Source organism: Schistocerca cancellata, unplaced genomic scaffold, assembly GCF_023864275.1.
Source record: "Schistocerca cancellata isolate TAMUIC-IGC-003103 unplaced genomic scaffold, iqSchCanc2.1 HiC_scaffold_1147, whole genome shotgun sequence".
Lineage (NCBI taxonomy): Eukaryota > Metazoa > Arthropoda > Insecta > Orthoptera > Acrididae > Schistocerca > Schistocerca cancellata.
This window is the reverse complement of record NW_026047146.1, coordinates 3265930-3282498: the sequence shown is the minus strand read 5'-3', so window position 1 is coordinate 3282498 and position 16569 is coordinate 3265930.

The window sequence follows — 16569 nt, the reverse complement described above, 5'->3', positions numbered from 1 at the left end:
GTCGTTTCCATAGAAACGTTCCTCGATTTAGAAGGAGAATTCCTGTAACCTATAGTATTTCATAGCGACGCAATTTCTGTGATAATTCGTCAATGTGAGGGAGCGAGAGATGCTGTAAAGAAGGAATAGTGCATCGGAAAGGAGATACTCGTATCCCAAAAGAAAATCCTGTCGTGTCCATAGGAACGTTCCTCGATTTAGAAGGAGAATTCCTATAACCCATTGTATTTCATAGCAACGCTATTCCTGTGTAAATTCGTCAATGTGAGGGAGTGACAGATGCAATAAAGAAGGAATAGTGGATCGTAAAGGAGATACTCGTATCCCAAAAGAAAATCCTGTCTTGTCCATTGGAACGTTCCTCGATTTAGAAGGAGAATTCCTATAACCCATAGTTTTTTAAAGCGCCGCAATTTCTGTGTTAATTCGTCAATGTGAGGGAGCGAGAGATGCATTAAAGAAGGAATAGTGCATCGGAAGGGAGATACTCGTATCCCAAAAGAAAATCCTGTCGTTTCCATAGAAACGTTCCTCGATTTAGAAGGAGAATACCTATAACCCATAGTATTTCATAGCGACGCCATTTCTGTGTTAATTCGTCAATGTGAGGGAGTGGGAGGTGCAATAAAGAAGGAATAGTGGATCGTAAAGGAAATACTCGTATCCCAAAAGAAAATCCTGTCGTGTCCATAGGAACTTTCCTCGATTTAGAAGGAGAATTCCTATAACCCATAGTATTTTAAAGCGACGCAATTTCAGTGTTAATATGACAATGTAAGGGAGCGAGAGATGCAGTAAAGAACTAGTAGTGCCTCGGAAAGGAGATACTCGTATCGCAAAAGAAAATCGTGTCGGTTCCATAGAAACGTTCCTCGATTTAGAAGGAGACTTTCTATAACCCATAGTATTTCATAGCGACGCAATTTCTGTGTTAATTCGTCAATGTGAGAGAGCGAGAGATGCAGTAAAGAAGGAATAGTGCATCGGAAAGAAGATACTCGTATCCCAAAAGAAAATCCTGTCGTTTCCATAGAAACTTTCCTTGGTTTAGAAGGAGAATTCCTATTACCCATAGTATTTTAAAGCGACGCAATTTCTGTGTTAATACGTCATTGTAAGGGAGCGAGAGATGCAGTAAAGAAGGAATAGTGCATCGGAAAGGAGATACTCGTATCAGAAAAAAAATCCTGTCGTGTCCATAGGAACGTTCCTCGATTTAGAAGGAGAATTCTTATAACACATAGTATTTTAAAGCGATGCAATTTCTGTGTTAATTCGCCAATGTGAGGGAGCGAGAGATGCTGTAAAGAAGGAATAGTGCATTGGAAAGGAGATACTCGTATCCCAAAAGAAATACCTGTTGTTTCCATAGAAACGTTCCTCGATTTTGAAGGAGAATTCCTATAACCCATAGTATTTCATAGCGACGCAATTTCTGTGTTAACTCGTCAATGTGAGGGTGCGAGATGCAGTATAGAAGGAATAGTGCATCGGAAAGGAGATACTCGTATCCCAAAAGAAAAACCTGTTGTTTCCATAGAAATGTTCCTCGATTTAGAAGGAGAATTCCTATAACCCATAGTATTTCATAGCAACGCTGTTCCTGTGTAAATTCGTCAATGTGAGGGAATGAGAGATGCAATAAAGAAGGAATAGTGCATCGTAAATGAGATACTCGTATCCCAAAAGAAAATCCTGTCTTGTCCATAGGAACGTTCCTCGATTTAAAAAGAGAATTCCTATAACCCATAGTATTTTAAAGCGCCGCAATTTCTGTATTAATTCGTCAATGTGAGGGAGCCAGAGATGCATTAAAGAAGGAATAGTGCATCGGAATGGAGATACTCGTATCCCAAAAGAAAATCCTGTCGTTTCCATAGAAACGTTCCTCGATTTAGAAGGAGAATACCTATAACCCATAGTATTTCATAGCGACGGCATTTCTGTGTTAGTTCGTCAATGTGAGGGAGTGGGAGGTGCAATAAAGAAGGAATAGTGCATCGTAAAGGAAATACTCGTATCCCAAAAGAAAATCCTGTCGTTTCCATAGAAACTTTCCTCGGTTTAGAAGGAGAATTCCTATAACCCATAGTATTTCATAGCGACCCAACTTCTGTGTTAATTCGTCAATGTGAGGGAGCGAGAGATGCAGTAAAGAAGGAATAGTGCATCGGAAAGGAGATACTCGTATCCCGAAAGAAAATCCTGTCATTTCCATAGAAATGTTCGTCGATTTAGGAGAAGTCATAGAACCCATAGTAATTCATAGCGACACAATTTCGTTGTTAAATCGTTAATCTGAGGGAGGGAAGGATGCTGTAAAGGAGGAATAGTGCATAGGAAAGAGACACTCGTATGCCAAAAGAAAATCTTTTCGGCTCCATAGAAACGTTCCTCGATTTTAAAGGAGAAGTCATAGAACACATTATATTACATAGCGACGCAATTTCTGTGTTAATTCGTCAATGTGAGGGAGCGAGAGATGCAGTAAAGATGGAATAGTACATCGGAAAGGAGATAATCGTATCCCAAAAGAAAATCCTGTCGTTTCCACTGAAACGTTCCTCGATTTAGAAGCAGAAATCATAGAACCCATAGTATTTCTTAGCGACGCAATTTCTGCGTCAGTTCGTCACTGTGAGTGAGCGAGAGATGCAGTAAAGAAGGAATAGTGCATCGGAAAGGAGATACTCATATCCCAAAAGAAAATCCTGTCGTTTCCATAGTAACGTTCCTCGATTTAGAAGGTGAATTCCTATAACCAATAGTATCTCATAGTGACGCAATTTCTGTGTTAATTCGTCAATGTGAGGGAGCGAGAGATGCAGTAAAGAAGGAGTAGTGCCTCGGAAAGGAGATACTCGTATCGCAAAAGAAAATCCTGTCGTTTCCATAGAAACGTTCCTCGATTTAGAAGGAGACTTTCTATAACCCATAGTATTTCATAGCGACGCAATTTCTGTGATAATTCGTCAATGTGAGGAAGTGAGAGATGCAGTAAAGAAGGAATAGTGCATCGGAAAGGAGATACTCGTATCCCAAAAGAAAATCCTGTCGTGTCCATAGGAACGTTCCTCGATTTAGAAGGAGAATTCCTATAACACATAGTATTTCAAAGCGATGCAATTTCTGTGTTAATTCGTCAATGTGAGGGAGCGAGAGATGCAGTAAAGAAGGAATAGTGCATCGGAAAGGAGATACTCGTATCCCAGAAGAAAATCGTGTCTTTTCCATTGAAACATTCCTCGATTTATAAGGAGAATTCCCATAACCCATAGTATTTCATAGCGACGCCATTTCTGTGTTAATTCGTCAATGTGAGGGAGTGAGAGATGCAATAAAGAAGGAATAGTGCATCGTAAAGGAGATACTCGTATCCCAAAAGAAAATCCTGTCGTGTCCATAGGAACGTTCCTCGATTTAGAAGGAGAATTCCTGTAACCTATAGTATTTCATGGCGACGCAATTTCTGTGATAATTCGTCAATGTGAGGGAGCGAGAGATGCAGTAAAGAAGGAATAGTGCATCGGAAAGGAGATACTCGTATCCCAAAAGAAAATCCTGTCGTGTCATAGGAACGTTCCTCGATTTAGAAGGAGAATTCCTATAACACATAGTATTTCAAAGCAATTCAATTTCTGTGTTAATTCGTCAATGTGAGGGAGCGAGAGATGCAGTAAAGAAGAAATAGCGCATCGGAAAGGAGATACTCGTATCCGAAAAGAAAATGCTGTCGTTTCCATAGAAACGTTCCTCGATTTAGAAGGAGAATTCCTATAACCCATAGTATTTCATAGCGACGCGATTTCTGTGTTAATTCGTCAATGTGAGGGAGTGAAAGATGCAATAGAGAAGGAATAGTGCATCGTAAAGGAGATACACGTATCCCAAAAGAAAATCCTGTCGTGTCCATAGGAACTTTCCTCGGTTTAGAAGGAGAATTCCTATAACCCATAGTATTTTAAAGCGAAGCAATTTCTGTGTTAATACGTCAATGTAAGGGAGCGAGAGATGCAGTAAAGAAGTAGTAGTGCCTCGGAAAGGAGATACTCGTATCGCAAAAGAAAATCGTGTCATTTCCATAGAAACGTTCCTCGATTTAGAAGGAGACTTTCTATAACCCATAGTATTTCATAGCGACGCAATTTCTGTGTTAATTCGTCAATGTGAGGGAGCGAGGGATGTAGTAAAGAAGGAATAGTGCATCGGAAAGGAGATACTCGTATGCCAAAAGAAAATCCTGTCGTTTCCATAGAAACTTTCCTCGGTCTAGAAGGAGAATTCCTATAACCCATAGTATTTTAAAGCGACGCAATTTCTGTGTTAATACATCAATGTAAGGGAGCGAGAGATGCAGTAAAGAGGGAGTAGTGCCTCGTAAAGGAGATACTCGTATCGCAAAAGAAAATCGTGTCGTTTCCATAGAAACGTTCCTCGATTTAGAAGGAGAATTCCTGTAACCTATAGTATTTCATAGCGACGCAATTTCTGTGATAATTCGTCAATGTGAGGGAGCGAGAGATGCAGTAATGAAGGAATAGTGCATCGGAAAGGAGATACTCGTATCCCAAAAGAAAATCCTGTCGTGTCCATAGGAACGTTCCTCGATTTAGAAGGAGAATTCCTATAACACATAGTATTTCAAAGCGATGAAATTTCTGTGTAAATTCGTCAATGTGAGGGAGCGAGAGATGCAGTAAAGAAGGAATAGTGCATCGTAAAGGAGATACTCGTATCCCAAAAGAAAATCCTGTCGTGTCCATAGGAACGTTCCTCGATTTAGAAGGAGAATTCCTATAACCCATAGTATTTCATAGCGACGCCATTTCTGTGTTAATTCGTCAATGTGAGGGAGTGAGAGATGCAATAAAGAAGGAATAGTGCATCGTAAAGGAGATACTCGTATCCCAAAATAAAATCCTGTCGTGTCCATAGGAACGTTCCTCGATTTAGAAGGAGAATTCCTATAACACATAGTATTTCAAAGCGATGCAATTTCTGTGTTAATTCGTCAATGAGAGGGAGCGAGAGATGCAGTAAAGAAGGAATAGTGCATCGGAAAGGAGATACGCGTATCCCAAAAGAAAATCCTGTCGTTTCCATAGAAACGTTCCTCGATTTAGAAGGAGAATTCCTGTAACCTATAGTATATCATAGCGACGCAATTTCTGTTATAATTCGTCAATGTTAGGGAGCGAGAGATGCAGTAAAGAAGGAATAGTGCATCGGAAAGGGGATACTCGTATCCCAAAAGAAAATCCTGTCGTGTCCAAAGGAACGTTCCTCGATTTAGAAGGAGAATTCCTGTAACACATAGTATTTCAAAGCAATGCAATTTCTGTGTTAAATCGTCAATGTGAGGGAGCGAGAGATGCAGTAAAGAAGGAATAGTGCATCGGAAAGGAGATACTCGTATCCCAAAAGAAAATCCTGTCGTTTCCATAGAAACGTTCCTCGATTTAGAAGGAGAATACCTATAACCCATAGTATTTCATAGCGACGCCATTTCTGTGTTAATTCGTCAATGTGAGGGAGTGAGAGATGCAATAAAGAAGGAATAGTGCATCGTAAAGGAAATACTCGTATCCCAAAAGAAAATCCTGTCGTGTCCATAGGAACTTTCCTCGATTTAGAAGGAGAATTCCTATAACCCATAGTATTTTAAAGCGACGCAATTTCTGTGTTAATATGTCAATGTAAGGGAGCGAGAGATGCAGTAAAGAACTAGTAGTGCCTCGGAAAGGAGATACTCGTATCGCAAAAGAAAATCGTGTCGGTTCCATAGAAACGTTCCTCGATTAAGAAGGAGACTTTCTATAACCCATAGTATTACATAGCGACGCAATTTCTGTGTTAATTCGTCAATGTGAGGGAGCGAGAAATGCAGTAAAGAAGGAATAGTGCATCGGAATGGAGATACTCGTATCCCAAAAGAAAATCCTATCGTTTCCATAGAAACTTTCCTCGGTTTAGAAGGAGAATTCATATAACCCATAGTATTTCAAAGCGACGCAATTTCTGTGTTAATTTGTCAATGTGAGGGAGCGAGATATGCAGTAAAGAAGGAGTAGTGCATCGGAAAGGAGATACTCGTATCGCAAAAGAAAATCCTGTCGTTTCCATAGAAACGTTCTGCGATTTAGAAGGAGAATTCCTATAACCCATAGTATTTCATAGCGACGCAATTTCTCTGTTAATTCGTCAATGTGAGGGAGCGAGATATGCAGTAAAGAAGGAATAGTGCATCGGAAAGGAGATACTCGTATCCCAAAAGATAATCCTGTCGTTACCATAGAAACGTTCCTCGATTTAGAAGGAGAATTCCTATAACCCATAGTATTTCATAGCGACCCAATTTCTGTGTTAATTCGTCAATGTGAGGGAGCGAGAGATGCACTAAAGAAGGAATAGTGCATCGGAAAGGAGATTCTCGTACCCCAAAGAAAATCCTGTCATTTCCATAGAAATGTTCGTCGATTTAGGAGAAGTCATAGAACCCATAGTATTTCATAGCGGCACAATTTCGTTGTTAAATCGTTAATCTGAGGGAGGGAAGGATGCTGTAAAGGAGGAATAGTGCATAGGAAAGGAGATACTCGTATGCCAAAAGAAAATCTTTTCGGCTCCATAGAAACGTTCCTCGTTTTTAAAGGAGAAGTCATGGAACACATAGTATATCATAGCGACGCAATTTCTGTGTTAATTCGTCAATGTGAGGGAGCGAGAGATGCAGTAAAGAAGGAATAGTGCATCGGAAAGGAGATACTCGTATCCCAAAAGAAATACCTGTTGTTTCCATAGAAACGTTCCTCGATTTTGAATGAGAATTCCTATAACCCATAGTATGTCATAGCGACGCAATTTCTGTGTTAATTCGTCAATGTGAGGGTGCGAGATGCAGTATAGAAGGAATAGTGCATCGGAAAGGAGATACTCGTATCCCAAAAGAAAAACCTGTTGTTTCCATAGAAATGTTCCTCGATTTAGAAGGAGAATTCCTATAACCCATAGTATTTCATAGCAACGCTATTCCTGTGTAAATTCGTCAATGTGAGGGAGTGACAGATGCAATAAAGAAGGAATAGTGGATCGTAAAGGAGATACTCGTATCCCAAAAGAAAATCCTGTCTTGTCCATTGGAACGTTCCTCGATTTAGAAGGAGAATTCCTATAACCCATAGTATTTTAAAGCGCCGCAATTTCTGTGTTAATTCGTCAATGTGAGGGAGCGAGAGATGCATTAAAGAAGGAATAGTGCATCGGAAGGGAGATACTCGTATCCCAAAAGAAAATCCTGTCGTTTCCATAGAAACGTTCCTCGATTTAGAAGGAGAATACCTATAACCCATAGTATTTCATAGCGACGCCATTTCTGTGTTAATTCGTCAATGTGAGGGAGTGGGAGGTGCAATAAAATAGGAATAGTGCATCGTAAAGGAAATACTCGTATCCCAAAAAAAAAATCCTGTCGTGTCCATAGGAACTTTCCTCGATTTAGAAGGAGAATTCCTATAACCCATAGTATTTTAAAGCGACGCAATTTCAGTGTTAATATGTCAATGTAAGGGAGCGAGAGATACAGTAAAGAACTAGTAGTGCCTCGGAAAAGAGATACTCGTATCGCAAAAGAAAATCGTGTCGGTTCCATAGAAACGTTCCTCGATTTAGAAGGAGACTTTCTATAACCCATAGCATTTCATAGCGACGCAATTTCTGTGTTAATTCGTCAATGTGAGGGAGCGAGAGATGCAGTAAAGAAGGAATAGTGCATCGGAAATAAGATACTCGTATCCCAAAAGAAAATCCTGTCGTTTCCATAGAAACTTTCCTCGGTTTAGAAGGAGAATTCCTATAACCCATAGTATTTTAAAGCGACGCAATTTCTGTGTTAATACGTCATTGTAAGGGAGCGAGAGATGCAGTAAAGAAGGAATAGTGCATCGGAAAGGAGATACTCGTATCAGAAAAAAAATCCTGTCGTGTCAATAGGAACGTTCCTCGATTTAGAAGGAGAATTCTTACAACACATAGTATTTTAAAGCGATGCAATTTCTGTGTTAATTCGCCAATGTGAGGGAGCGAGAGATGCAGTAAAGAAGGAATAGTGCATCGGAAAGGAGATGCTCGTATCCCAAAAGAAATACCTGTTGTTTCCATAGAAACGTTCCTCGATTTTGAAGGAGAATTCCTATAACCCATAGTATTTCATAGCGACGCAATTTCTGTGTTAATTCGTCAATGTGAGGGTGCGAGATGCAGTATAGAAGGAATAATGCATCGGAAAGGAGATACTCGTATCCCAAAAGAAAAACCTGTTGTTTCCATAGAAATGTTCCTCGATTTAGAAGGAGAATTCCTATAACCCATAGTATCTCATAGCAACGCTATTCCTGTGTAAATTCGTCAATGTGAGGGAATGAGAGATGCAATAAAGAAGGAATAGTGCATCGTAAATGAGATACTCGTATCCCAAAAGAAAATCCTGTCTTGTCCATAGGAACGTTCCTCGATTTAGAAGGAGAATTCCTATAACCCATAGTATTTTAAAGCGCCGCCATTTCTGTATTAATTCGTCAATGTGAGGGAGCGAGAGATGCATTAAAGAAGGAATAGTGCATCGGAAAGGAGATACTCGTATCCCAAAAGAAAATCCTGTCGTTTACATAGAAACGTTCCTCGATTTAGAAGGAGAATACCTATAACCCATAGTATTTCATAGCGACGGCATTTCTGTGTTAATTCGTCAATGTGAGGGAGGGGGAGGTGCAATAAAGAAGGAATAGTGCATCGTAAAGGAAATACTCGTATCCCAAAAGAAAATCCTGTCGTTTCCATAGAAACTTTCCTCGGTTTAGAAGGAGAATTCCTATAACCCATAGTATTTCATAGCGACCCAACTTCTGTGTTAATTCGTCAATGTGAGGGAGCGAGAGATGCAGTAAAGAAGGAATAGTGCATCGGAAAGGAGATACTCGTATCCCAAAAGAAAATCCTGTCATTTCCATAGAAATGTTCGTCGATTTAGGAGAAGTCATAGAACCCATAGTAATTCATAGCGACACAATTTCGTTGTTAAATCGTTAATCTGAGGGAGGGAAGGATGCTGTAAAGGAGGAATAGTGCATAGGAAAGGAGATACTCGTATGCCAAAAGAAAATCTTTTCGGCTCCATAGAAACGTTCCTCGATTTTAAAGGAGAAGTCATAGAACACATTGTATATCATAGCGACGCAATTTCTGTGTTAATTCGTCAATGTGAGGGAGCGAGAGATGCAGTAAAGATGGAATAGTACATCGGAAAGTAGATAATCGTATCCCAAAAGAAAATCCTGTCGTTTCCACTGAAACGTTCCTCGATTTAGAAGCAGAAATCATAGAACCCATAGTATTTCTTAGCGACGCAATTTCTGCGTCAGTTCGTCACTGTGAGTGAGCGAGAGATGCAGTAAAGAAGGAATAGTGCATCGGAAAGGAGATACTCATATCCCTAAAGAAAATCCTGTCGTTTCCATAGTAACGTTCCTCGATTTAGAAGGTGAATTCCTATAACCAATAGTATCTCATAGCGACGCAATTTCTGTGTTAATTCGTCAATGTGAGGGAGCGAGAGATGCAGTAAAGAAGGAGTAGTGCCTCGGAAAGGAGATACTCGTATCGCAAAAGAAAATCCTGTCGTTTCCATAGAAACGTTCCTCGATTTAGAAGGAGACTTTCTATAACCCATAGTATTTCATAGCGACGCAATTTCTGTGATAATTCGTCAATGTGAGGGAGCGAGAGATGCAGTAAAGAAGGAATAGTGCATCGGAAAGGAGATACTCGTATCCCAAAAGAAAATCCTGTCGTGTCCATAGGAACGTTCCTCGATTTAGAAGGAGAATTCCTATAACACATAGTATTTCAAAGCGATGCAATTTCTGTGTTAATTCGTCAATGTGAGGGAGCGAGAGATGCAGTAAAGAAGGAATAGTGCATCGGAAAGGAGATACTCGTATCCCAAAAGAAAATCGTGTCTTTTCCATTGAAACGTTCCTCGATTTATAAGGAGAATTCCCATAACCCATAGTATTTCATAGCGACGCCATTTCTGTGTTAATTCGTCAATGTGAGGGAGTGAGAGATGCAATAAAGAAGGAATAGTGCATCGTAAAGGAGATACTCGTATCCCAAAAGAAAATCATGTCGTGTCCATAGGAACGTTCCTCGATTTAGAAGGAGAATTCCTGTAACCTATAGTAATTCATGGCGACGCAATTTCTGTGATAATTCGTCAATGTGAGGGAGCGAGAGATGCAGTAAAGAAGGAATAGTGCATCGGAAAGGAGATACTCGTATCCCAAAAGAAATTCCTGTCGTGTCATAGGAACGTTCCTCGATTTAGAAGGAGAATTCCTATAACACATAGTATTTCAAAGCAATTCAATTTCTGTGTTAATTCGTCAATGTGAGGGAGCGAGAGATGCAGTAAAGAAGTAGTAGTGCCTCGGAAAGGAGATACTCGTATCCCAAAAGAAAATCCTGTCGTGTCCATAGGAACTTTCCTCGGTTTAGAAGGAGAAATCCTATAACCCATAGTATTTTAAAGCGACGCAATTTCTGTGTTAATACGTCAATGTAAGGGAACGAGAGATGCAGTAAAGAAGTAGTAGTGCCTCGGAAAGGAGATACTCGTATCGCAAAAGAAAATCGTGTCGTTTCCATAGAAACGTTCCTCGATTTAGAAGGAGACTTTCTATAACCCATAGTATTTCATAGCGACGCAATTTCTGTGTTAATTCGTCAATGTGAGGGAGCGAGAGATGTAGTAAAGAAGGAATAGTGCATCGGAAAGGAGATACTCGTATGCCAAAAGAAAATCCTGTCGTTTCCATAGAAACGTTCCTCGATTTAGAAGGAGAATTCCTGTAACCTATAGTATTTCATAGCGACGCAATTTCTGTGATAATTCGTCAATGTGAGGGAGCGAGAGATGCAGTAAAGAAGGAATAGTGCATCGGAAAGGAGATACTCGTATCCCAAAAGAAAATCCTGTCGTGTCCATAGGAACGTTCCTCGATTTAGAAGGAGAATTCCTATAACACATAGTATTTCAAAGCGATGAAATTTCTGTGTTAATTCGTCAATGTGAGGGAGCGAGAGATGCAGTAAAGAAGGAATAGTGCATCGTAAAGGAGATACTCGTATCCCAAAAGAAAATCCTGTCGTGTCCATAGAAACGTTCCTCGATTTAGAAGGAGAATTCCTATAACCCATAGTATATCATAGCGACGCCATTTCTGTGTTAATTCGTCAAAGTGAGGGAGTGAGAGATGCAATAAAGAAGGAATAGTGCATCGTAAATGAGATACTCGTATCCCAAAATAAAATCCTGTCGTGTCCATAGGAACGTCCCTCGATTTAGAAGGAGAATTCCTATAACACATAGTATTTCAAAGCGATGCAATTTCTGTGTTAATTCGTCAATGAGAGGGAGCGAGAGATGCAGTAAAGAAGGAATAGTGCATCGGAAAGGAGATACTCGTATCCCAAAAGAAAATCCTGTCGTTTCCATAGAAACGTTCCTCGATTTAGAAGGAGAATTCCTGTAACCTATAGTATATCATAGCGACGCAATTTCTGTTATAATTCGTCAATGTTAGGGAGCGAGAGATGCAGTAAAGAAGGAATAGTGCATCGGAAAGGAGATACTCGTATCCCAAAAGAAAATCCTGTGGTGTCCAAAGGAACGTTCCTCGATTTAGAAGGAGAATTCCTGTAACACATAGTATTTCAAAGCAATGCAATTTCTGTGTTAAATCGTCAATGAGAGGGAGCGAGAGATGCAGTAAAGAAGGAATAGTGCATCGGAAAGGAGATACTCGTATCCCAAAAGAAAATCCTGTCGTTTCCATAGTAACGTTCCACGATTTAGAAGGAGAATACCTATAACCCATAGTATTTCATAGCGACGCCATTTCTGTGTTAATTCGTCAATGTGAGGGAGTGAGAGATGCAATAAAGAAGGAATAGTGCATCGTAAAGGAAATACTCGTATCCCAAAAGAAAATCCTTTCGTGCCCATAGGAACTTTCCTCGATTTAGAAGGAGAATTCCTATAACCCATAGTATTTTAAAGCGACGCAATTTCTGTGTTAATATGTCAATGTAAGAGAGCGAGAGATGCAGTAAAGAACTAGTAGTGCCTCGGAAAGGAGATACTCGTATCGCAAAAGAAAATCGTGTCGGTTCCATAGAAACGTTCCTCGATTTAGAAGGAGACTTTCTATAACCCATAGTATTACATAGCGACGCAATTTCTGTGTTAATTCGTCAATGTGAGGGAGCGAGAAATGCAGTAAAGAAGGAATAGTGCATCGGAAAGGAGATACTCGTATCCCAAAAGAAAATCCTGTCGTTTCCATAGAAACTTTCCTCAGTTTAGAAGGAGAATTCATATAACCCATAGTATTTCAAAGCGACGCAATTTCTGTGTTAATTTGTCAATGTGAGGGAGCGAGATATGCAGTAAAGAAGGAGTAGTGCATCGGAAAGGAGATACTCGTATCGCAAAAGAAAATCCTGTCGTTTCCATAGAAACGTTCTGCGATTTAGAAGGAGAATTCCTATAACCCATAGTATTTCATAGCGACGCAATTTCTCTGTTAATTCGTCAATGTGAGGGAGCGAGATATGCAGTAAAGAAGGAATAGTGCATCGGAAAGGAGATACTCGTATCCCAAAAGATAATCCTGTCGTTACCATAGAAACGTTCCTCGATTTAGAAGGAGGATTCCTATAACGGCATAGTATTTCATAGCGACCCAATTTCTGTGTTAATTCGTCAATGTGAGGGAGCGAGAGATGCACTAAAGAAGGAATAGTGCATCGGAAAGGAGATTCTCGTATCCCAAAAGAAAATCCTGTCATTTCCATAGAAATGTTCGTCGATTTAGGAGAAGTCATAGAACCCATAGTATTTCACAGCGGCACAATTTCGTTGTTAAATCGTTAATCTGAGGGAGGGAAGGATGCTGTAAAGGAGGAATAGTGCATAGGAAAGGAGATACTCGTATGCCAAAAGAAAATCTTTTCGGCTCCATAGAAACGTTCCTCGTTTTTAAAGGAGAAGTCATGGAACACATAGTATTTCATAGCGACGCAATTTCTGTGTTAATTCGTCAATGTGAGGGAGCGAGAGATGCAGTAAAGATGGAATAGTACATCGGAAAGGAGATAATCGTATCCCAAAAGAAAATTCTGTCGTTTCCACTGAAACGTTCCTCGATTTAGAAGGAGAAATCATAGAACCCATAGTATTTCATAGCGACGCAATTTCTGCGTCAGTTCGTCACTGTGAGTGAGCGAGAGATGCAGGAAAGAAGGAATAGTGCATCGGAAAGGAGATACTCATATCCCAAAAGAAAATCCTTTCGTTTCCATAGTAACGTTCCTCGATTTAGAAGGTGAATTCCTATAACCAATAGTATCTCATAGCGACGCAATTTCTGTGTTAATTCGTCAATGAGAGGGAGCGAGAGATGCAGTAAAGAAGGAGTAGTGCCTCGGAAAGGAGATACTCGTATCCCAAAAGAAAATCCTGTCGTTTCCATAGGAAGTTTCCTCGGTTTAGAAGGAGAATTCCTATAACCCATAGTATTTTAAAGCGACGCAATTTCTGTGTTAATACGTCAATGTAAGGGAGCGAGAGATGCAGTAAAGAAGTAGTAGTGCCTCGGAAAGGAGATACTCGTATCGCAAAAGAAAATCGTGTCGTTTCCATAGAAACGTTCCTCGATTTAGAAGGAGACTTTCTATAACCCATAGTATTTCATAGCGACGCAATTTCTGTGTTAATTCGTCAATGTGAGGGAGCGAGAGATGCAGTAGAGAAGGAATAGTGCATCGGAAAGGAGATACTCGTATGCAAAAAGAAAATCCTGTCGTTTCCATTGAAACTTTCCTCGGTCTAGAAGGAGAATTCCTATAACCCATAGTATTTTAAAGCGACGCAATTTCTGTGTTAATACATCAATGTAAGGGAGCGAGAGATGCAGTAAAGAGGGAGTAGTGCCTCGTAAAGGAGATACTCGTATCGCAAAAGAAAATCGTGTCGTTTCCATAGAAGCGTTCCTCGATTTAGAAGGAGAATTCCTGTAACCTATAGTATTTCCTAGCGACGCAACTTCTGTGATAATTCGTCAATGTGAGGGAGCGAGAGATGCAGTAAAGAAGGAATAGTGCATCGGAAAGGAGATACTCGTATCCCAAAAGAAAATCCTGTCGTGTCCATAGGAACGTTCCTCGATTTAGAAGGAGAATTCCTATAACACATTGTATTTCAAAGCGATGCAATTTCTGTGTTAATTCGTCAATGTGAGGGAGCGAGAGATGCAGTAAAGAAGGAATAGTGCATCGGAAAGGAGATACTCGTATCCCAAAAGAAAATCCTGTCGTTTCCATAGAAACGTTCCTCGATTTAGAAGGAGAATTCCTATAACACATAGTATTTCAAAACGACGCCATTTCTGTGTTAATTTGTCAATGTGAGGGAGTGAGAGATGCAATAAAGAAGGAATTGTGCATCGTAAAGGAAATACTCGTATCCCAAAAGAAAATCCTGTCGTGTCCATAGGAACTTTCCTCGGTTTAGAAGGAGAATTCCTATAACCCATAGTATTTTAAAGCGACGCAATTTCTGTGTTAATACGTCAATGTAAGGGAGCGAGAGATGCAGTAAAGAACTAGTAGTGCCTCGGAAAGGAGATACTCGTATCGCAAAAGAAAATCGTGTCGGTTCCATAGAAACGTTCATCGATTTAGAAGGATACATTCTATAACCCATAGTATTTCATAGCGACGCAATTTCTGTGTTAATTCGTCAATGTGAGGGAGCGAGAGATGCAGTAAAGAAGGAATAGTGCATCGGAAAGGAGATATTCGTATCCCAAAAGAAATACCTGTTGTTTCCATAGAAACGTTCCTCGATTTTGAAGGAGAATTCCTATAACTCATAGTATTTCATAGCGACGCAATTTCTGTGTTAATTCGTCAATGTGAGGGTGCGAGATGCAGTAAAGAAGGAATAGTGCATCGGAAAGGAGATACTCGTATCCCAAAAGAAAAACCTGTTGTTTCCATAAAAATGTTCCTCGATTTAGAAGGAGAATTCCTATAACCCATGGTATTTCATAGCAACGCCATTCCTGTGTTAATTCGTCAATGTGAGGGAGTGAGAGATGCAATAAAGAAGGAATAGTGCATCGTAAAGGAGATACTCGTATCCCAAAAGAAAATCCTGTCTTGTCCATAGGAACGTTCCTCGATTTAGAAGGAGAATTCCTATAACCCATAGTATTTTAAAGCGCCGCAATTTCTGTGTTAATTCGTCAATGTGAGGGAGCGAGAGATGCAGTAAAGAAGGAATAGTGCATCGGAAAGGAGATACTCGTATCCCAAAAGAAAATCCTGTCGTTTCCATAGAAACGTTCCTCGATTTAGAAGGAGAATACCTATAACCCATAGTATTTCATAGCGACGCCATTTCTGTGTTAATTCGTCAATGTGAGGGAGTGAGAGATGCAATAAAGAAGGAATAGTGCATCGTAAAGGAAATACTCGTATCCCAAAAGAAAATCCTGTCGTGTCCATAGGAACTTTCCTCGGTTTAGAAGGAGAATTCTTATAACCCATAGTATTTTAATGCGACGCAATTTCTGTGTTAATACGTCAATACTAAAATGTAAACTTTCACGGCCGGAAATATCATGTCCATTATAATTATCCGGGCTGTTATGCCGTGGTCGGTTGACAGGTTGACGGCATAACAGCCCGGATAATTATAATGGACATAATACGTCAATGTAACGGAGCGAGAGATGCAGTAAAGAACTAGTAGTGCCTCGGAAAGGAGATACTCGTATCGCAAAAGAAAATCGTGTCGGTTCCATAGAAACGTTCCTCGATTTAGAAGGAGACTTTCTATAACCCATAGTATTTCATAGTGACGCAATTTCTGTGTTAATTCGTCAATGTGAGGGAGCGAGAGATGCAGTAAAGAAGGAATAGTGCATCGGAAAGGAGATACTCGTATCCCAAAAGAAAATCCTGTCGTTTCCATAGAAACTTTCCTCGGTTTGGAAGGAGAATTCCTACAACCCATAGTATTTTAAAGCGACGCAATTTCTGTGTTAATACGTCAATGTAAGGGAGCGAGAGATGCAGTAAAGAAGGAATAGTACATCGGAAAGGAGATACTCGTATCCCAAAAGAAAATCCTGTCGTGTCCATAGGAACGTTCCTCGATTTAGAAGGAGAATTCTTATAACACATAGTATTTTAAAGCGATGCAATTTCTGTGTTAATTCGTCAATGTGAGGGAGCGAGAGATGCAGTAAAGAAGGAACAGTGCATCGGAAAGGAGATACTCGTATCCCAAAAGAAATACCTGTTGTTTCCATAGAAACGTTCCTCGATTTTGAAGGAGAATTCCTATAACCCATAGTATTTCATAGCGACGCAATTTCTGTGTTAATTCGTCAATGTGAGGGTGCGAGATGCAGTAAAGAAGGAATAGTGCATCGGAAAGGAGAT